The sequence below is a fragment of the Pollicipes pollicipes genome, unplaced genomic scaffold, assembly GCF_011947565.3.
Source record: "Pollicipes pollicipes isolate AB1234 unplaced genomic scaffold, Ppol_2.1 Scaffold_5724;HRSCAF=6776_pilon_pilon_pilon, whole genome shotgun sequence".
NCBI classification, from domain to species: domain Eukaryota; kingdom Metazoa; phylum Arthropoda; class Thecostraca; order Pollicipedomorpha; family Pollicipedidae; genus Pollicipes; species Pollicipes pollicipes.
The window spans coordinates 31,473,562-31,497,238 of record NW_023596746.1 but is presented as its reverse complement, the minus strand read 5'-3'; the positions used below and the strand labels follow the sequence as shown (position 1 = coordinate 31,497,238).

At 50.5% G+C, this 23,677-nt stretch overlaps 1 pseudogene; it reads left to right on the top strand.

The window, feature by feature from the left end:
• The first annotated feature begins 4,449 nt into the window (after nucleotides 1-4,449).
• LOC119103965 (chondroitin proteoglycan 2-like) lies at nucleotides 4,450-13,669 on the top strand (annotated as a pseudogene).
• Nucleotides 13,670-23,677: the final 10,008 nt, after the last annotated feature.

Genomic DNA, 23,677 nt, shown 5'->3' with positions numbered 1-23,677 from the left:
CTAACACCCCGACATTGCGATGCGGATGCTCACACCCCGATAGGCGGAGATATCTAGAACACCGTTCGGTGTAAGCATCTGAAGCCAGAGGATCCGAGTACGGCCAACCGGGCTATGCTCACTTAAAGGGGACATATGCTCTACATATGTGTAAGGTTTTGAACTAAACAGCCATATTGAAGACCTTTCGATGCAGCTCACGGCTACGCCCTTTTAAAGTTTAAGCCCTTCGGTTCCTGAGCTTCAAGGCGGCAAAGATGCGTGAGAGTAATTGTGGTAGAGTATTTTAAGGTCACCTTGGAATGCATGACGTCATAGATAAAGTCATTTCATGCATGCGGTCACTCCACTGTCCATGCGCCGATTAGGGCCAATAAAATCGAGTTAAGAACAATTATGAGCTGTCATAATGTTCGCGAGCATAATTTCCAGATATAACGGCGGTCTATTGAATCTCAAGCAATGTTGTGCAAAGTACGTTGACGTAATCAAACAATGGCATATTGAGCAGCAAATTTACTAAGTGGAGAAATTCTGTTGTCTAGTGCAGTCTTTTACATTTAAAAGTGTGCCAACCAGCTGAACCAACTAGTGACTTTTTCGTCATATTTGATGCTTGATTCAGTATCTTCAAATGTGGAACATTCTGTTTAAAGGGGCCAGAGTTGGGCAAAAATGACAAAGTTCTGTACTTTGAAGACAATCCGAGCAACGTTGACGCTGGGAATGTCGTATTTGAAAGCTCCTTGTGCAAAGTGAAACATTTTGTGAAAACCAAGACACCTTGAAATCTGCGTCCCCCCTCCTCTAAGGTCGTGTTCTAGTTCCACTCTATCTGAAAATCCGCCTAGCGAGGATGTCTAGCGCCACGCCCAGTCAACCTGTCTAACACCCCGCCCAGTGACTGTCTAGCACCCCGTTCGGCGAGGCTGTGTGGCCGCCGGCACCGGCCGCCGCCCACCCGTCCCGGTATCTCGCTCGGACGGCGCCGGGCGCCCGCGTATCCGGGGTGCGGGGGAGGTCAGAGCGGAGGCACTCCGTCTCTCGAGTGTTTGCCTCCGGGGCACAGAGCGTCGCAGCGCTATCGCTGCCTGACAGCTCGGATTAGCGCCCGTCGGGTGTGGTGGGGGAGGGGGAGGGGTACGCCGCCGTCGACTTACCTTGCAGGCTTCTTCCGAGGCCTCTGGCAATTCATGGCTCATTTCCGTCATTTACAATTGTTTAACAATCAACGCAAGTGGTTGCTATGGCCATGGGCGTCGCCTCACTTCGTTCAAAGTCATGGTTAGGAAATGCCGTTTGTGGTGGGAGTCGAACTCAGGTACCTCATCTAAACACTATCATCACACCTTCACTTCCCAGACCCTCACCAATGCAGAATGCAGTGACCTGGATATTCAGACTAGCACACCATGCACTCTATGCACGAGGATTTGCAATGGAGGGGTCATGAAGTGGGACGGAGTGATGTGGAGTGGCCGGTTCTTCACGAAGATCCGCAGTTTTATCCCGGGTCGGCGGCGTATCGTGGCGCTCGCTTCACGGATCGGCGGCCTTCAACACCAAAGCAGCGCGTCTCTGAGCGGCCTCTGACCTGTTGTGCTGTCGACAGGCCTACAGGCGGCCCCCGAGCGACCGGAGGGTGGCTTCTCATGCCCCCGCCCCCAGGGCCTCTTCGCGCACCCCTACGACTGTCACAAGTTCCTGCACTGCGACCATGACCATCCGTATGTCAAGGACTGCCCGCCGCCGACCTGCACTTCAACCCCAAGATCATGGTGCGTGTAGCTCCGTATAGCGTATAGCCGTCTCCAAGCAGGAGTAGGACGTCTCGAAAAGTCGGCAAAACGTCACAAATATTTGTAAAGTCAACCCGTTCCACGCATGACTAGTGGCACCATAAGTTGAAAATCAAACGGTTGTAAAGGGCGGTGGACCATGCTCCATCAAATTTGGTGATTATTTGTTTCCACGTCTGTTCGTCCGCTTTGCATACATCACACCTGGTTGTCGGTCCAAGCCTGTTGGGGTCCCACCACTGATGCTCTACAGACTTGTTGCTTGTCATCTTGTGGTGTGGGCTTTTTGACAAGACAAAGAACGTTCCATGAGCGAGGGTATCACAGACTACAATAATATGTCAGCGGTTCAAATCATAGTTCCCATATAACATTATATATATATATATATATATATATATATATATATATATATATATATATATATATATATATATATTATATATATATATATATGTGTGTGTGTGTGTGTGTGTGTGTGTGTGTGTGTGTGTGTGTGTGTGTGTGTGTGTGTGTGTGTGTGTGTGTGTGTGTGTGTGTGTGTGTGTGTGTGTGTGTATACTCCCCATTGTGACATCGTCACACACCGCCGTCGTTCCGCCGCCGCCGCTGGCCGTCAGCGGCATCGCCCGCTGGGCTTCGCCCTCATGGCGGTACGCGCTCTGATTGGCCCGCCGGCGGTGGTCGGCAGGTGTGTGATTGGCCGGAGAGGCGGGAGCCGTCCGGGCGCGCACACCGAACCCGCCCACGCCCGACGTGTCGCCTGAGCCCGGCATGGAGTGCGACTGCGAGTGCTGCCTGAAGCCCAACGGCGACGACTGCACCACCTTCTACCTGTGCAAGGTGGGTGTACAGGCCTGACCGATCGCTGAGCGTGGCCGCGACGTCGGCATGGCCTGAGTGAAGCGTGGTGATGGCGGGCCATATTTGGAATGGGGCAGGGATAGATGTCTTTCTGTCAGGGGCTCGTGAACGGCGGACGTCCTTTCTGGTGGTCGACAATTCCTAGACCCAAACTACCTCGACCTCAAACTAAAAATGGTAATTCTATACCAATGTCCTGCCTTGAAGGACCGCCTTCGCTGGGTAAACAGTTCGCTGTTGCTAGAGGTGCCGATTGGTTTCCGAGCTTTTGGAATTCCAAACAGTTCCAATATTCCAATTTGAAGATTGAAAATTTGACGGACAGGGGCAAAAATTCTGGGATTTTTTGGTAGCTCATATAATTTTGTCGTGTTGCAAGTTGGCATGCATCTCTTTGATAGAGCACACTAAAATATACCTCTTTTTTAAACGTGAGCAAGAACGGCTAAGTATATCCGTACTCGAGCTTAGTGACAGTGACACTTAGCGAACATCGATGTGAGTTGTAACTTGTGGATGCTTTCACGAAAGCTTGTGATGCACATCACTTAACTATCATAATTTTCTTTCGTTTCGTTTTGATTCGAGTGAGGCCATGCTGTGACGCGAGTAGCGACTGGTTGTAGTTGGAATTAACTTGATATCGAAACAAACCCTGGAACCTCTCGGTCACCATGATCTTTTGGACACTTTTTTGAGGGAGAGCTGGTCGATACTGGACTTACAATTGGACCTTGCGCAAAAGCTTCCAGAAAACGACATCCCTGATCCAGTATATCCGACTGGGTGCACCAGAGATACCCGGCCCTCCCTAGAACACGCTACAGGAGTTTTTAAGGGCCTTTGTACTTGAACAGGAGTTTTTGATCAGTGACGCTGGGCGGAACGCTGACCAGCTCAGGCCCATTGGCCCTGGTCAGTGGTCGGAGTCACACAAGGGGAGTACCACTCCCCGACGCCGACCTTGTGTCTTCCGTTGGATGAGATGTGATTAGCGAGGCCGTCAGCTGTGCACAGGTGGACAGATCTCTGGTGGACCACTGAAGGAGTGTGATCTGAATCGCTGTGAACGTTCGCCGCTGTTGCAGGATGGCAAGGCCTACCTGGAGACTTGCGCCACCCGGCCTGGTGTTCAACCCCAACACCAGAACTGGATCTGCCCAGCAACTACGACTGTGGTAAGAGAGCCGTCAAAGTTCGAGCTGGGAGCTGGGGGGTCAGGTGGGTCAGGCCGGTGGGCGGCCGATGGGCCAGTGACCCGGGCGTGGTGGGCACTCACTGCGGCTGACCTCTGTTCCAGGTGGTCCCGAGCCGACGCCCAGTCCGTTTGATTGTCCCACCGACGGACTGTTCCCCAATCCGGCCCGACTGCCACACCTTCTTCCACTGCTCCAATGGAATCTCGTACAGAAGAACTGTCCCGCTAACCTCGACTTTGACGCGCGGACAAAGCGGTGCGAGTGGCCAAACCAGGCCGGCTGCCGGTACCCAGCCTCGACCACTAAGAAGCCTCCCGAACCCACTACGCGCTCCACCACTACAACCAAACGGCCGGACTTCGACTGTCCCACCGGAAACGGGCTCTTCCCCAATCCGGAGGACTGTCATACGTTCTTCCATTGTTCCAATGGAATCCCGTACAAGAAGGACTGTCCAGCTAACCTCGACTTCGACGCCAAGACGAAACGGTGCGAGTGGCCAGACCAGGCCGGCTGCCGGTACCCAGCCTCGACCACTAGAACCGCCCGAACCCACCACGCGCTCCACCACTACAACCAAACGGCCGGACTTCGACTGCCCCACCGCAGACGGGCTGTTCCCCAACCCGAAGGACTGCCATACGTTCTTCCAGTGTTCGAACGGAATTCCCTACCTAATGGACTGTCCGGCCAACCCTCGAATTCAACCCGGTCCTCCTCGTCTGCGATTGGCCAGAGCATGCCGGCTGCTCGAATAAGACCACACCCACTACGCCCGCAGTGTCCCCCACCACACCCCGCACGCCCGCTACCACTCCCAAACATCCAGGCTTCGACTGCCCCACCAGCAATGGGCTGTTCCCCAACCCGAAGGACTGTCACTCGTTCTACCACTGCTCGAACGGGCACCCTTACCTGAAGTACTGTCCCGCTAACCTTGAGTTCAACCCCGGTGCTCCTGGTGTGCGACTGGCCCGATCACGCTGGTTGCGGCGACCACCCGCAGCCCACGCCCGACTACCCGGTCACCACGCCGGTGCCCGACGACGACATCGTCTGCCCGAACAAGAGCTGCGTGTGCAGGTGAGATGAGCGCGGGCCGCTCGGCCTCGACCGCGGGTTTGGGGCGCCTCTCAGGGAGCTTCGGCTGTTCCGTCTGACAGGCGCCGAGCAGGTCTCAGGTCAGGTCAGGTCGGATCAGGGCCCCGGTCCCGGCACACGATGCTCTTTAAGTGTCGAAGGGGGTCGACGGTTAGCGCCTGCTCCTGTGCTGCAGCCCTACGCCTAGGAGACTAGCAGGAAAAAATGGCCCGTTTCTCCTGTGTTGTGAGTTTTATGTTGTAAATAGCCGACGTTCATCATATTAAGACTTACGTGCTAGACTGCGTTTCCGAGCCATCATTGCAGGATATGAACACACGCTGGAGGAGGCTAATTCGACCCCCAAAAGGTATTTTTCAGAATAACTTCCGGATGGTCAAGCTTTGTATAGCTATAGGCAATTGAAGAGCAGATCGCAAGGCATTAGGCTTCAGGTGTACCTTGCAACATCGCCAACATATGGCAGGCTAAATCCAAGCCGTGTTTGTCGGCGAGGGCAATCGTAGAGGGAGTGTTACTCTGATTTGACTACGATAAGTTAGAGGAAATCTTGCATCTTTGAGATAAGTTGTTGGGCAATCAGAAAATTAAATCTAATGTTTTTTTTAAGTTCATTGACTTTGGGCCAGGTATAAAGGTCAGACTGATATCAAACCAAGCTATCCATGTTCCAACCTATTGTTATTGCTGGAGAACTTGATTTATGTCACAGTTTTGACGCTCATTTAGAACTTACTGATCATAGGCATATTAACAGCGATCTCATTTTTAACTGCGTGGAGGTCAACTGATATCACTGACATAAAATGTCCCTGATCAATCTTTAGGTTGTGGGAACATATTCCCTATCGTGACTATTGACGCCAATAAAAATGTATGGGGTCTTTATCACTTTTACCTCATGAAGGTCAAACAAGGTCACTGGGCTGAAATGAGCACGAGTGAACTTTAGGCGAAAGGTGTTTACTTGAGGCATCAGGACACGTCAAACAGCAATGTTAAGTTTGCTTTTGTCTTAAGAGCATGCCAACTTTTTGTTCATTTCGCTTATCGTTGAATTATACTCTTACGATTTGATCAATCATACCAGTCTTGTCGAAGTCCCTCTGAACAGCTCATAATTTCTATTGCAAATAGTCATTTCAGGAAAGTGATAACTTCCATTTGTTTTTCTTTTTCCAAGGTGTTCGCTCTAATGTTTGCAAGACACAAATTTGTCAAAATGTTTGGGTAACAAATGCTACGAAAGCTCAAAACACTCAGTGTAGACCAAAAGATATGCGAGCATGAAGCCATTGTCCCGCGAATTCACCGAAACGTTATACTGTGGCTTTGATCTCTCCCCTGTGGCGTTTACCGCAGTGGATCTTTCGAGGCGCACTTTGGCTTCGGGAAAAGGAACATCACATGGTCCATGATGACGCACTGGTTCAAACTTCAACTAATGCGCTTCTTGGTAACAAGCCCTTGTCACCCGCTGTGCCAATCACAGACGTTCTTTTATTTGCATCAACGGGGTGTCACGGCGGTTGTCATGACTACGGTGGTCGCGATCACCGTGAAGAAGCGTTGTGCAGTTTCAGAGTGTTGACAGCGCAATTTGGACTTGAAAATAATCAAGTCTGATATCCTTATTATGTCTTTACGGTGCTGCAGTCACATTACTCAGTGTTACTGTTAGACGCAGCGGGTCCTGGGGTTTCACTAACGGGTGTTTGTCAAGGACACTCACTTTCAGAAGGGTGTTTCCCGCTTTAAATCTTCGAACCGAGATTACCTTAAGTAGATGCTCATACCGCGCCCATTTTCACAATTAACTATTTAAGACGGGTTTTCCCACCTTCAAACTTTGAACCAAGATTGCCTTTCGAATTTCGCATTTTCTGCAACGCCGTTGAGGCGAGGATACTCCCTCGGTGCGCACCCGGCATCTTGCCATCAGGCGGCCTATACCTTAAGCGGACCATGCTTATCAGCTGGGACAGCCGACTAGCTCAGGCATACCCTCCTATGACCTGTTTGCTCGGCATAGTAGCAAGAGGCATCGCGATGTCCGTGTGTTAGTGTACGTATTTGTGAGTGTGTTTATAGTTGGGATGTATACCTCGCGGCTGGCAGCGATCTTCGCGACTCTGTCCCCGCACGTAGGGACAGGGACCCCGTCCTGCCTCATCCTGTCCTTCACACTGCCTTGGTACCAACAGTGACAAGAGGATTGCAACTCTAGTGTGTGTTCGTGCTTTGCCAAAAGCAGGTATAAGGCACACCTACATCTAATGTGTTTGTAACTCTGCCTATACCCAAGATGCTGCGCCGGCTGGGATGTATATGTGCCAGGCAGCGTATCCATGCATGTGCATACGCTGTTTAAATCCTGGATCCGTGGCATATCCAGGCACCTGCCGCAGTTTTGTTCTGCCGTCAAGTCGTTCCAAAAACGACTGTAAGTTTAGAGATGAGAAGCCTTCCATAGCCATAACTGCCTTTTCCTAGATTGAAGTTTGGTAAATTGCCTTGGATGGAAAAGTATCTTAAAGCTGGAATGGGTCGAACGATGAAATGCATCTTCAGAACTTATGAGCTGTAACGTCCCAGAAAATGGTTGCATGATGTGCAGCTACTATTTGAGACAGTCTTGCGGTTTACAGCTGGAGTTCATTTCATGGTCACAGTCGCTGTATGTTGGACGGGTATTAGTGTAGACCACAGTCTATGTAATGACACGATGAAATTCAATAAGCGTCTATGACATGCAGCCGCATGAAAAGTAAAGTACACATGTATATATGTATATATATATATATATATATATATATATATATATATATATATATGCATATACCTATATGAACACATACATATATATATATATATATATATATATATACAGTCTTCCTGTGTCTACCCCGTTTCTTTCCTGCGGTGACAGCTACGTTTTAAGGCGCTCCAGAGGTCAGCTTCTTTAGCCTAACTTCGCGCCTTTGTGCGTGTGTGTGCATTCGAAGGCTTCCGGATAAGAAGGACTGCAGCGGCTTCTACCAGTGTCGGGACGGCAAGGCGTACCACAAAAGCTGTCCGACCGGCCTAGTCTTCAACCCCGCCACGGAAGTGTGCGATCTGCCCGCCAATGTGGACTGCGGCGCCCCCACTACTGCCAAACCGCCGCCACCTACCACCACCCGCACACCTGCCACCACTCCCAAACATCCAGGCTTCGACTGCCCCACCAGCAACGGGCTGTTCCCCAACCCGGAGGACTGTCACTCGTTCTACCACTGCTCGAACGGGCACTCTTACCTGAAGTACTGTCCCGCTAACCTTGAGTTCAACCCAGTGCTCCTGGTGTGCGACTGGCCCGATCACGCTGGTTGCGGCGACCACCCGCAGCCCACGCCCGATTACCCGGTCACCACGCCGGTGCCCGACGACGACATCGTCTGCCCGAACAAGAGCTGCGTGTGCAGGTGAGAGAGCGCGGGCCGCTCGGCCTCGACCGCTTCTTAGGAGTGGTATTTAGTAAGTGAACCTCCCCCCCCCCTTTTTTAACGCGGTCTGCAGCTCCGCACGAACTGCGAGAAAAAAAGGGCGTGAAAACCTGGGAAGAAGCCTGTTTGCTACCGACTTAAGGAGGAGGTTTCGTTAGTGTTCTTTGCTCAGGCTCCACACCTTATTTTATGAAAACACATGCTTGGGGAACCAGGTTCGTAGCACACGACCGGATGAGGGTCCGTTTGCGGCTTACGTTTTTATAATGCCTTTTCAATAATGCAGTATAGCGGGACAAGATTTCGCTTATCTGCCAGATTGCTGTATAGCCGAGCTTGTGATCAAAATAGCAATCATTTTTTTTGCAACGTAAGTGACATGTAGCGGGTCAAAGTCAAGCCATGGTTGCCGGCAAAGGCACTCCTAAGGCCAGCTTTCAAGTTAATGCGACAGGAGGTTACACTCAATCGTACAATTTTCAGATGTTTTTAAGGCGATAATTCGGTTCAAAATTGCAGGACTGCTTCGTCTATCCGCTTTGATTCAATCATGAGGCTCAGATCAAGCAAAACAGAGGTATTTTGACTGGAAAACTCCCTCTGCCGGGTAATTTTTTACACTCCTTTCACATTTTATGATAGAAAGACGAACAACTTCCCAACGTTGGCTTTATGACGATCAGAGGATGCCACGGAACGGAAATGACCGTGATAACCCTTTAAGTATAAAGAACTTGCCTGGGTCAGTACTTGGCGCTTATTTTAGCTGCAAATATGAAAATGATTATTCAGCTATGTTAACGTATTAGTCATTTTCATTTTATAAAGGTCAGAAGAGCTCCCTGACTGAAAAGCTCCAAGCGTGGTATCGTTTGGAGACGGTACGAAGGTTGTGGCTTGTTGCGTGAGGAGGTCTGAGGCACTTCTGACACTGATTTGTACCTCGATTTTGTTTGGCCTTAGTTGACCCGAAGGTCGCAATCCAAAACCTCAAATACTTGTGTGAATGAACCTACATAAAATCCTACCGACCTTGTAAGCATGTCTGTAGCTTTCTTACTTTAAGCATTCAGGAGGCAAAATGATTCCACCAAACGAGCTCGTCATATGACATCAGGAGGCAGCCACGGTGGTTATTAAATGGTTGATGTCCTGTTGACCTTGGCTGCCCAGTTCAGCAAGGCAGTCGGCGACAGAGTCTGCTTACAACTGTATATTCATGCTGTTCCACCCTACTGGGGAAATGCGAGAGGTTTTACAATGAATTGTCTGACCATTGTGAATTGCCGTTTATTATCAGTTTACTGTAGTGTGTTAAGACTGCGCTAGCAAGCAGAAAATCCTTCTTAGTCCCGTAAATTTTGATAAAGTAGATTGATAAAGGATAAAAGGATATAAGTATAAACGCATACAGATATGCATATGTGCATGCATGTATATATGTTAATATATACATATGTATACGTGTGGTTATATACATGTACATTATATATATACACATATATATATATATATATACATATATACACATGTATATAAACTACTATCGAGTGAAACGCTATGGTTTTGGATAGCTTTCAGCGATTGTTTTCTCTCGCGCGTTACTTTTGACGTCACCTGATAGAAAGAAGGAAAAGTAGTTTACCAAGAGAGATGTAGCGTATTCATAAACCTCATGTATCAAATGAAAGTTATAGCATGACACGTAACGTTGTATTGCATATTGAATCAACATTTTTACATAGTTGAAGCGAGAAGTGGTAAGTACTTTCCAATCCTCCCAGCGTGGGCCGTGATAATGGAGGACTTTACCTTGGGTGTGTTGTCATCGCTTGCATTTTTACCATCGATGAATGCCAACAACGTTCCGAAATTGTGTCTGGCACAAATATCCTAACGGGGAAAGTCCCGATAGCCACCGTGTGCAGCGTCATCCTCCACGTTTTCGGGCGCTCCGAAGGTCGGCTCATCTAGCCTAACTTCGCGCCTTTGTGCGTGTCTCTGTGCATTCGTAGGCTGCCGGACAAGGACGACTGCAGCGGCTTCTATCAGTGTCGTGACGGCAAGGCCTACCACAAAAGCTGTCCGACCGGCCTGGTCTTTAACCCCGACACGGAAGTGTGCGATCTGCCCGCCAATGTGGACTGCGGCGCCCACACTACTGCCAAACCGCCACCACCTACCACCACCGCCCGAGTCACCACTCCCACCCCGAAAACGACCACCACCCCTGCCACTACCACGCAAAAAACGACCACAGCCTCTACCACCACTACCCAGAAAACGACCACCACCCCTGCAATTACTACACCTGCTACTACTACCAAGCAAACGACAACCGCCCCCACCACCACCACCACCACGGCAGCGCCCACTTCCCCGCCGCCACCGTCTCCGTGTACGTTCCCCTGCTCCAAGAGCGACGGTACCTACGCCAATCCGCTGAACTGCGGCACCTACTTCCACTGCTCGGACGGCGAGGCCAGCATCGAGTACTGTCCGGCCGGCACGCACTTCAACACGGGCACGAACGCGTGCGACGCGCCCGAGACCGCCGGCTGTTGCGACCTGTAACCCCCCTCCCCATCCCGCCCCTCACCCGTCCCACGCCTCCCCGACGCACCGCACCGGACCACGACCACTCATGGCTGCCGCGCTCAGCTCGGTAGCTTGTTTTTCCCCCACGGCAGACACCAATCGTCACGTGTCGCCGCTGTCACTGCACACATTGTATAGTCACCTTCCTTGTAGTGTAATCCGCACACAGCACCGCACATACCTTTCACGCATCCGCCGCCCGATCAGCACCCGCCTCTCCCGCTCGAGACATGCTGCATGCTGACAATGGCCGATCGAAGTAGGTTAGTGACTGAATCTTTTGGTGACGTCTGGCTTGTGCAGTTGGCTTTCCGGGTCTGTCTGCGGGGCTCCACTGTGGTGTGAGGTGGAGGACACTACGCCGTCTCTCGCAGCAGCTATGGCAGAGTACGCACTCCTCTGTCGCCGCGGCTCCTCTCCACAGCCCCGGGCGTATCAGCAGTACCTGTTTGCAGATCTGAAGGTTTTTAGACGCTTGACGAGCATGGACTATTGTTTGCGAGTCAACCATGACTACGTGCAGCAGTTTTTAGCTCCGAAATGTTGCTCGAGTTACAAGCATCGTCGCCGTAGCTGCAGCCTGCGATGAATATCTTCCGATGAGTGATAGCTTCTATCGACATCATACATTGCCGACTGCGAACAATTTGTATGTAGTGCAACAAGTATGGTGAGCACGGAACACATGACGTGTTTGTGAACGGTGACAAGAGCGCGCACTTGTGGTGTGAGGTGGAGGTCTCTAAGATGGCTTCGCGCAGCACCTGCTCCATTTGTACATATTCTTCTGCTATCGCCGCTGCTGTCCACCATCGTTTGCACGTAACAATACCTGTTCACAATGCAGAAGCTTTGTTAATATTGCGCCTTTCCGAATCACTGCATTGTGGGCTAACCGCATCCATAGGCTGTAGTTTTTGCCTCGGACTGTTGTACTGCCATAGATATCATTCTTGTTGCTCATTAGTTGTGCTTTGATGAGTCTTATGACTGCAGCCTGAATTGCGCATATCCTAATACGCAATTACTATTGATATCATCGTTTATCCACTAAGAACGAGCGAACGAGTACGAAACACACAATGGACGAAAGTGTGTCAACAACAACAAAAGTGGTATGTGTCAGCGATGTCAAAGATCTGTCCCGCTCAACACCTCGAAAGGCAAGCATGCGTTTCTTTTGCCGCAGAGTACCTGATCCCAAAGACTGCCACAAATTCTACCAATGCAAGAACGGCAAGGCCTACCCGGTGAGCTGTCCCACAGGCCTCGTCTTCAACCCGGCTCTGGAGGTCTGCGACTACCCTGGTAATGTCCCAGGCTGCGCACCAACGAAACCGACCAAGCCGACCAAGCCGACCCGTCCGACCCGGCCGACCCGGCCTACCAGGCCGACACACAAGCCCACGCCAGATTCATCCAGCTCTAGCTCGGAGTCGGGAAGCGGATCTCACCACCACCACAGCAGCGACTCTGATTCCGGCTCCTGCTCCAAGCACCACCACGGCAGCGACTCGAAGCACCACCATGGCAGCGGCTCTCATTCGAAGCATCATGGCAGCGACTCGAAGCACCACGGTAGTGGCTCGAAGCACCACCATGGCAGTGGCTCGAAGCACCACCACGGTAGCGGCTCGAAGCACCACGGCAGGGAGTCGGCGGAGCGCGTGAAGTCGTCTGCACCTGCTCTGAAGAGCTCGCCTCTGTACAGGAACCCGGACCACGGCACTGTCGAGGACGATGATGGCTTCTTGGGTACGTTGTGATCGCGGTGCTTTGCTATGTTTCCATTGCAAACCAGTCCATGAATGAAGCATAAGGATTCATAACTTGGTGTCAAACCCTAGAAGCTTGATGTGCTTGCTTATATGCCCCGTCTTTTGACGTCATCAGTTAGTCCATGCATGTGTGACGGTTATCCTAATTCAGGGTTATGGCGTGGGCAACCTTTGCTCATGCAATATCTATGAACTGAAGTCCCCACGTACACGTTTTCTGCGTGACCACCGCACTCACAGCGAACCTGTCGCGTTCGCAGAGGCCCAGTTCTGCCCGAAGCCGAACGGCAAGTTTGCGTCCTCCAAGTGCCACTACTACTACCACTGCGTGGACGGCGTGCCAACCATGAAGCGCTGCCTGCACGGCACGCGCTTCTACGCCAAGGGGTCTCGCTGCATTCCGGGCAGCTGCTGAGCGGCCGCTGGGCAGCTACTGGGCGGCCGCTGGGCGCCTGCTGGGCGGCCGCTAGGCGCCTGCTGGGCGGCTGCTGAGCGCCTGGTCAGCGCGTAGTGGGGGATGGTGCTGCAGAGGCTGCTGACCGTCGCGGTCCAGAGTGAGGGCTAGTCCGGTCGAGAACGTGAGGACGCTCGCGCCGGCGGACAGCTCACTGCCCACTCAGCTGCAGCTCTGTGCGAAAGGCTCTTCCGGATCGTCTGCTCTTAGCTTATGTAGAACTGGCTTGTGTGCACTTGGGAGAAGGTGGTACGCGCTCAACGAACGGATGCCTCTTGCTGCTTACGCTTGGACGATGATGGACTCTTGCTAGTGCATCTCCTCTACTGCACCGCGTGCTGTTGCTAATGCACCTCCTAACCGCACCCCGTCGCCACATATCAGGCACATATTAGGCAATAAATTTGCACGTCATGACTTTTGTTTTCAGATAATCCCTAGGGGGATGCTTGCACAGCTGGTAACATGATGCTGGCATATCCCAGACTACATGCAGTAATCGACATCGGGATATCTCTGAGAATCTGCATCTTAAAATATGCACATTCTGGGATCAGCGTGACAGCTACGTAACGTGAGCGCAGTGGCGATCCCTGGTCACATGCTCCAAAGGCGCCCATTGCCAGCCGAACAGATGCAGCTTTTCAACACGAAACGCAACAAAATTGGACATCTTTGGGCCTCCAGGCGAGCGAGAACAGTCGCGAGCGAAGGGAAAAGGACCATGAGCAGATAAAGATAGTTTTGCGATGGTTCTGAGGGTGGCGATTGAGAAAATATAACGCTCATGGCGCTGTTCAAAAGCCCTAAGCTCCTGATAGGGCCATACATGTCCACTTAGTGGGCTGATTGACCAGTCAGGAGCCTTCCGCGTTGCCCTTCATTTCCTTGCATTTGCTCAGAGACATATACGCCGCTGGCAGGGCAGTGGCACGGGTAGAGGAGGGGGGGGGGGGGGGGGGGCACAGAGGGAACAAATTCCTCCCTTCAGCCCCCAGGGTGCGAAGGGCCCCTAGGGACGAGCAATGAAGGGCCGATTCGATGCCCCGAAGGACTGGCCGGACATCACATTAAAGGGTGTGGCTGGCAGTGCCGGACCCTTCAATATCAATCAGTGGGCCCTTTACACCTTTTTTGGGGACCCCTGAGCCGAATAGAGTTGGTACTGAATAGTCGGCTCCGTGTCAATGTGGACCTGGGGACCTATTTACAAAACAAAAAGAAGACTGGGGCCAGCAATTCAAATTGCATAGGGCCCCTGAGTCAGCAGGGCCCGGGTTGGCCAGGGCTCACAGTGCCTCAACTGGGTCCTGTGTTGGCAAGGGATAATGTGGACTCCTGGGACAATACGGGCCCCATTACGGCCGGAGACCAACACCAAACGGTCGACTCCGTGTCGATCTGGGCCCTGGGGCCCGTTATTCACGCAGGGACGAGGCTGGGACCCATGATTTGCATTGGCCGGAGCCTCTGAAAGGATGAGAAGTTCTGTGTCGATCAAGGGCCCGCAATATAACACAGGATTGTATGCTGGTAAAGGGCCCCAATTTGGCCAGAGAAATATTTGCTGAACAGGGACAGTGACGAAACCCCGAATGCCAGAGGGCCTTTGCGTTGGTCGGGGGCCTCTGAGAATAATTGGAGATATGAAATCTTGGTGAGAGCTCACAATGAGGCAATGGAAAATGAGGCTTATGGCAGACAGGGTGAACTTGGTGAGAGCTCAAGAGAGTTTGAGGAGCAGCACAAACTTGGTGAGAGCTCACAATGACAGGGCAATTATGGCAGACAGGGCCCTCAGCCCGTTGGCTGTCACCTGACGTAAGCCACGTGGCCAACGCCGCGCGGCCTACGAACATTGCAATGCTGGACGTTAGGGTTTAGTTTCGAGGACTTCGCTACCAGTTTTCTACGAGAAAACTGGTATTATCAATTAAATCGGACGCGTCTGATCCAACCACAGATGAAAATTGCAAAAAGTGTCATTATTCCTTAAATGCCGCCGTCGCTGCTCTGCAACGCCGTCACAAGCGGTTGTAGGGGCCGGAGATACCGGCGGCGGCCCCAGTACATACGAGGCAGGCGTAGCAGGCAGTCTCACCGCTTGCCGTCGTCCGTGACATCTCCCCCCCCCCCCCTTCCCCCCGACCCGTCCGACAAACCTGTCTTGGGGTCCTGCGCTAGCACGTGCTATCCGGTGCCCGGCGCTCGCGTAACCGTCGACTGCGACCACACCCTGACTCTGGTGCCGTCTGGTCGCATGCATCCACCGCCCGCTGTCACACCTCACCGGACACACGGTGCTGAGCCTGCACCAGGTGGTGCGTCACCCAGCGTCCCCAGGTGGTGTGCACGGCTGATCGTAGCCAGCGTCCGCACATTTGAGCTTGCGAACGACCGCACACACGTGAAGCGTTGCGCAGTTCCAGGACATCGCGCGCACAGTTCAATCGGGTTGGTCCAACCGCCGCCCGAAAGGTCAGATACGGCCGCCCGGTCTGCCGCGCAGGCCGCCGACCGTCGCCGACCGTGAACACAGCGCGGTCATGGTCACACAACAGGCTTTTTTCAGCAGCACGTCGAGTATGGACCTCTGTGAGCGATGTGGCAGGTTCGGCGACCCATGTAGTGGTGACTTACGCTCTTCAGGGGACAAAGTTGTCGAGTTCTTCTTCCCCAGCAGCGTTAGCCCCGGACGCCACATCTCCGATGGGAGCATACCCAAGCTCCACACTCACTGGCGACAATGACTTCAGGATCTGTGGGTAAATAGCATTTCTGGGTATGCTCATCGCGACGCACCCTGCCCGTGGTCCCTCCACTTGACACTGGTTTGAAATCAACATAGCTGCTTGGTTGCTGATATTATGTGACTGTCAGCGACAGACCCCCAGTGACGTCACTGTGGGGTCGTTGCCAGCAAAAGAGACCTCCACATAGTCCACAACACTGGTGACAGCCCCTGTGATACATCGCGGATATTGATCATCTGCCCAGGCACACGCGATCGTTTGGCGGCGCTCTACATTGGGTCTTGGATGCTTCCTATTTGAATGGATACCTGCTCGGGCACACTCGGTCGTTCGGGGGCCCTCCACATCGGGTCTTTGATACTTTTAATTTGCTTGGAGGCCGCTTCGCTCTTGTCGGGGGCCCCATCTGTTAAGCTGCACGAGCCAGTGGCGGATCCAGAGAAGAAACTGCGCGGCCATGCCCCTCCCCCCCCTCCCCCTCTGCTCCGAAACGACCATAACCAGCCGAACGAACGCATTTTTCTAACACACACAAAGCAACCAAATTGAACGTCTTTAGTCTTCCAGGCGACCAAGGACAGTCGCAGCCGAAAATGAAGAGCCCGTAAGCAAATGAAAATAATTCTTCGCTGACCGACAGGATGGTGAGTTTGGGAGATTTTGAGACTCTTTGCACTGTCCAGAGGTCCTCCGCTGTTGCCAGTGGCCCTATATGCTCACTTGCCGGGTCAATTCGATCGCTAAGGAGTAAGATGCCTTCCACGGTGCCCTTGATTTCTTTGCCTTTTTCGGAGGATCTTACGGCGTTGTTGAGACATTGTCTGCCATAATACCGGAGCACTCTTGATTGATCAGGCCCCCCCCCCCCCACAGATCCTTCCCAGTCGTCTGAAAGGCTCTTTATGTTATTACCGGGATCACATATGTGGAAGGGAATGTTCAAACTTTGTGGCATGTCTCAAAAACTTCTTTAGTGAAACCTCAGGACTAGTTACGTCTAATGATAGCACCGGGTAGTGCCACTGTAGTACCGTTAGGACAAGATAAGGATATCAATCTTTATAATTTTCTAGTCCAAACTACGCTGCCAACGCTTTGTAACGGCACTGCACTCCTTCCCTGCAGTCACGCCACCGTCGTCATGACACGATGGTGCGCATCACTCCTGGGGCGAATGAAAAAAAGCAATTGGCCCAGCGGGCAAGAGCCTGTTACCGAGAAGTTAGTAAACTGAAGTTTGAGCCAGTGCATCACATGGATCATGTGATACTACCAATGCCAAAGCCAAAGCGCACCTCGAAAAGAGCCACTGTGGTAGACGGCACAGAGGAGAAATGAACCATGGAATAACGTTCCGGTGAATTTGCAGGCTAATGGCCTGATGTTTGCATATTTTTTGGTCTATACAGGGTGCTTCAAGCTTTCGTAGCGTTTATTACGCGACATTTTGAGACTAGTGTTTTGCAAACATTACGGAACACACACATTGTACAAAGAAAAGCATATTAAATATAATACTTTCATGGTGGTGAGCAGGTAGCCAAATCAGATTCCTTTCGCAGGGCCCGCTACTTCAAACCAAAATTCTGGGCTATTCAGAGGGATTTTGAGAGAACTGGCATTGCTGCTGATCAAATGGTGCTTGTCTCATTTAACAATGAGTGGAAATTTAAAAAGGGGTGGGATAATCCCTTCAACTTGCCAGGGGAACTCCCGGCTTCTCAGAAGTCCGTCGCATTGGTCTCGGCTTCTTTCCACTTGCTCGGGAGGCTCCACACTGTTGCTGGGATCCATATAAGTTAACGCACTGAGACGCTCGATGCTCAGGGGCCCTCTCCATTGATCTAGGTGGTCTCTCCCTTTGATTTCATTCGTGAACGACACTGCACTCTTGTCGGGCCCCCTCCTGTTACCCTGCCCGCACAGTCTTGATCGCGCAGGAGCCCGTTACAACAGACATGCGCACTTCATATTTGCTCGGAGGTCCCTGAACTATTGTCCTGAGCCCTAAACACTCATCTGGCAAGGCACTCTCGGTCGCTCAAGAGCATTCATTCATGCACACTGGCCTTGGACCGTTGGCGTTTACTCAGAGGACCCTGCGCACCTGCCGGGACGCTACATGTCAATAAGCCGGGAAACTCCCGCTTGTTCAGGACCTACCACGTTGGCTTTGGGTTCTTTTCGCTTGCTCTGAGGACCCTACGCTGTTGACGGGAACTGGCCTGCCGCGGCACCGTCGCTTAGGTTCCCCTCCTATTGGCCTTGAGGTTTTTCATGTTATCGGAGGGCTTGTGCCGTAAACGGGGACCCAAATCTTATCGGTCTGGACGCTCTTGGCCGCCGCGGGGCTCTTCACATAGGTCATGAGCTCTGCCGATGAAGCCAGAAGGACCTTGCGCTGTTGCCGAAAGCCCCACATGTGCTTGCGAACACCGGGGTGTGTCGCTCGCGCGTGTGTACGGGTCTGGGTAAATGACTTCGCGTACACAAACCCGATACCTACGCGATGGCGACTTCCTTTGGCGCCCTAGTCTCAGAGCAGCAGTCGGATATGCGCGGATGAATTTTTATACGCAAATGCTGAACATAATTTTATGCGCCACCGACTTCGCATACAGAAGCAAAAAAGCGTGCACTCGCACATGAGCTTGGGAGACTTATAACATTGTTCTCTTATTGTTCTCGTTGTTCTCATTGTTCGAAGTTCTTTATCGCATATTCCCTCAAGAAATGCCGATTGCGATGAAATCGCGCGCATTACAACACTAAAAGAGGAAAATATCGTGCGCTGTTTTAGGTCTTTTCAGCGTTGCCGTGTGGGTAGACAGTTCATTAAGAAGTTGTGGGCACACCCTGCTGTCACCACTTTTTTATTTGGAAGGGTTTTTTAGCCCAGTTTTCAAAATGCTGCTTGCCCTTACTGCACGGTCTCCTCAGCGTAAAAAACTCGGCCGTTCACTTGACCGAAGACGTAAACTCACCAATAAGCTTGACATGAAGTCATGCAGCCGTAAAGCTGAGCTTGTGCATCAGCAACATTTGTTGAAATAGCCAAATAAGTAGTTGGATCAATGGACATAACTTTTTCTTTAGTTCTCATAAACAAAAAAGTGCGCTTCAGAATGGGTGATTTCAACACTAATGACACCATTATGATATCTGTGCATAACTTCGTTATTGTCACATGGGTGTCGTTTGCCTTAAAATGCAACATCGCAGTATTGCGCATAGTCAGTCATGGTTCTCGTTCCGAGGTGTGCTTTGTCAGAGGCATCGTGGGGAGCTTGTAAGTTATGTAAATTTGAATGTTACATTCGAAGGGGAGTAGTGTGAGTTGCAATAAAAAACGAGCTACCTTCATATCTTGATCCAGGCACGTAGATATGGCATACCCGATTTTGCATAAGTGCGTGTCCAAGAGTATGTCTGGTGTGTATGGCGGTGAATGGGGCGTGGGACTGAATTTCCACATTATGAACATTTGTTCTTTTTGCTATGTGAAGATGCTCAATTTACCGCAACTCAACCTGATGAAAGAATTCCATCATCAGCCCTCAGTTTGGAGACAGCAGGATATTGGCCATACCCGACTATTTTTGTTTGGACAGCACCAGAGCAAAGTTCCATTGCGGGGTTGGTTATGTAACCTTTTGGGGATAAGCTCAGCATATGAAGGCAAAATGTTTAAACTCAAGTGATATTTGCATCTCTGGAGTGCACTTGATGACGGGAAGTGCCTTATTTCGAGCAAGAGAGTGTTGCTTTGGGGCAAGATTCAGAGTGACTGATGCATCCCATCGACATGTTTGCCATGCTTCACCAAAAAGGAACAGCTGATTGATACCAGCAATCTAGAGCTGTTTGAAATCACAGCGCCTTCGAATATATGTCTGATATATTTATGTGAGCATATTTGATCCTCTGAAAAATATAATAATTTTCTCTCACTAATAGCTAGTCAAACACATGTGCCATAAGATATAACATGACTATTCTCCAACATCTATGTTTTTCAAGAACCATATTGCATTGAATTTCTGCTGATCATTTTAAGTGAGCACAAGCAGGGATGACGTCTTTGTTTCATAATTTTGACATGTATGCTTGCATAATCAAATATCACTGACTGCTACGAGGTAATGCTCTGGCATTGGCTCACAAAAACTCAAGTTTAGCATGCTCATGGCCCCAGCATGCTTTTAACATGCTTTCAAAGGACTACTTGTGGTCTCACGTGCCTATTTACAGCTTAGATGTAACCATTTACTTGTAGACAGTAAAGTAGGAAGCTTTCCAAATCTGTGCAGGCCCTGGCAATAGACACCAAAACTAAAAAAGCATTCCAGCTCCCACATTATAATACCTGATGCCTGGGCCTAAAGGTTATGGATGCAGGAGATGCAGATGGCTAAGCCAAAAGAACTTGATGACCACAACCAAGCATGAGGTTAGAAAGACATGTCCCAGGAGCATCAGTATAGTAGCACATCTAGCTACTACATCCTAGCACTGGCTAACCCGTGCGTGGAAAGGGTTGCCCAAAATATGATAGCTAGAATGAAAAAATTGGAAGTTCTGTGCCGAGTATAAGGCTTCAAGGTGATTTGTTACAGGACATCAGCACTCTGGTCATTGTTCCACCGTCCGTGTGTCTCACATAAGCTGCACTACGTTTTGCGAAGAATACTTGCGGTGGGTGTTTATGATAGGTCAAAACAAGTTGAGAAACCGTGGGAGACTTAAACGTTTTCAGGGCATTAAAATTGAAAGAATGGCATAGCTTACAAACAGGATCACGCTGAAATAGTTGATCAGACATCAAGTTAGCCATGATGAAGTCAGTCGTCTCTGCAGATTGCACATAATTTTTTTGGGGGACGCACATGACCTTTTTCCAATGAAATCAGCTGATTTTCAAAGGATAATTGACTGTCCTTTCTTGGCAGAACGACGTGATACACCATCTGGATGGTTTGCCACCCTGAGGGCGGAGGCCAGCCCCGCCATAGAGCCGACGCCAGGACCGTCCATGAAGGCCACTGAGACGCCAGCCCTTCAGCCCTTCACGGAAAACCCAAGGGACCGAGTCGATGATGACAGCGATGGCGATGATTATGTGGATCCCCCGTCACGTCAGACCGTTTGAGCTGTCGGCGCCCGCGGTGGTCCGCAGCGTCCCCCCCCCCCCCCCCCCCACCGCCTGTGGCTAACCCAACGGTCGGTGCACACAACACCATGTCGGATCTCCTAGGCAAGATGCAGAAGTCCATTATTCAAGATCTGGACGATCACCCTAAGCATGACCCGACATGCGACAAGGCGTTGTCGGCATTCATGACTGACTGGCGCTCCGCACAGTCCGCGGGACTACTTCGAGCAAAACTGAGCGCTGGGTCGCGGAACATGTCATGTCAAGTTGAGGTCATGGAACGGCAAGTTGGGCAGTTGAACAGACAACACACCATAAAAATGTTCTGATGCAGACTGTCTTCTCTCAGTTCAGTGTTATGACCATTGCACGATCATCAGGTGCCTTGTGAAAATATCCCGGCCTCTCGGCAAATGCCTATAGCTACAAGCTTAGGCTTAGTGGGGCTTTACTATCTGAGGCCTTTCTAGCCGTTCCAAATACAGAGTTTGAGGTGATGGCACGCATTTAAGTCTAGATGTGCTTGGGGTAGTGTGTAATATATCTGGTGTGTGCATGTATTGAAGAATAGAGGTGGTGCGCTCAGGAACCTGCAATGTTTGCCTTTGGGCACCCAACTGCTCCCTGCCTGCCTGTATCGGGTGCCGGCCCGGCTTGGGCTGCTGCTGTGCGTAGGGCTGGAAAGAAGTCCGATTTAACGTTGCGTAGTCTTCGTCTTCGTTGTGGCTGTGGAAGCGGGGGTGGCTTGATGCGATTATGTGTGACGATGGTATGTTGTATTTGATGGTTTTACGATGACGTTGTGTTCGCCTGCGGACGGGAAACTGTACGCTGTGCTTGATGCAGTCTCCTTTTTGGCTGCATAAATCACTTGGGCATCTTGTGAATGGTGTTTTATTGTGTCTGTGAGAAGTCCTTTGGACGGAATATGTTGTGTCTGGTTTAGGCGGAATGCGCCTAAACTGTTGTCGTTTCGTGTCTGCTAAGGCGTGTCCTGTCGATCTGAATACGCTTGCATGGCATGTTGAAGCTGATGATCTCGTTCGTATCACCGTCCACGATTTGTAGGTGTTCGAGTGTTCAGCCGGGATTATTGTACGAGGGCCACTGCACCATTGCCATGGTAAGTCAATGACGTTTGGTACAGTGCACCATCTCATTTCAGGGCTATGCTATTAAAAGAGTACAGCGGACGGAGTTCCAATAAATGATAGGTGAATGATGATAGGTGCGCGAGACCTATCTGTTCCAATTCGGATCCCGTGCATTGGGTTTTCTCGCGGGATCATCCGGGATTTCGGTTCTACCTCGCTCTTTATACAAGTTACGACATGTAATAAACCAGCAATGTAGACAATTGTATAATTAAAATGCTTTAAGTCCCGATGCTCTCAGAGCGGATATCCAGGAACGTGAGCAATGATTAATAATTTTTAGTGGTTATAGATTCCCATCAGAGCTCTAGTTTTGCGGAATTTGTTGAGGAAAGCACAGGATTGACCAACCTGGGGTACGGTAAATGTCATGAGGTTTGAATGTACTAAATGAGCGCGACTGAGTCCAGATCTGGGTATAAATGCTCTTTCCCCCCATTGTTACATTACATGCCCATTCCCTCCTTATGTGGGTACCTTAGGTACATTTACAAGAGTACATTTCGGCTCCTATGCCCTTATGCTTTCATTTGGTATCTGAGGACTGAGTGGAGAAAGGGATTCAGAAATTGGAGATGAGATCAAAGATATTGCATCGTCCAAAATTATTAAAGGAGGCCTGCATTCCGCGGGATTTTTATCAGCATGACGTGCTGTTTTGTAGGGATCCACGTCTTTACAGCAGAGTAAGGTGGAAGTGGGAGAAAGAGAAGGGGGCGGGGCGTAAGACCGTTTGTTTAGCTGAGATTTGTCCGCGGCCCGAGAAGTCCAGGGCCTTAAAGAAATGCGATCTTAAGCCCCTGGATCACGTGGCGATCTTATAACCATTGGACGTCTCTGTTGATGTCTAAACAACTTGCAAAAAATAATGCATAGAAATAAAAGAAAGAAGCAAACGCAAAATACTTCAGCAAGTTTCGCTGCACTCCCATCGTTTTCATACAATGTATGCTCGATAATGTAGGTTTTAGTGGCGTCAGCTTTCCTGCTCCAAAACCTTGTTTCTCGCTGTTCTTGAAAGCTAGTTGTTGAGCTACAGGAAATATAAATGCATATACAGAATGATGATATAAATATATTTCTCTTCACCTCTGATATTTAATAATATAGTAAGAATACTTTGCCAGAACATTAATAGCTGGGCCATTTCGGTCAGCACCAAGGCCCTAGAACAGAGGTTAGCACTATTTCTAACACCACTGACAACAGTTGCTAGGATACGCATGTACGAAAAAAATATATCCTCTCAGGATAAACGGCCCCGCTGCCATATGGACATTTTTATCGATCTTGATCTATGAAGACTGCTCTCTGATAGGTCAAGTTTAATTTCAGTTGCC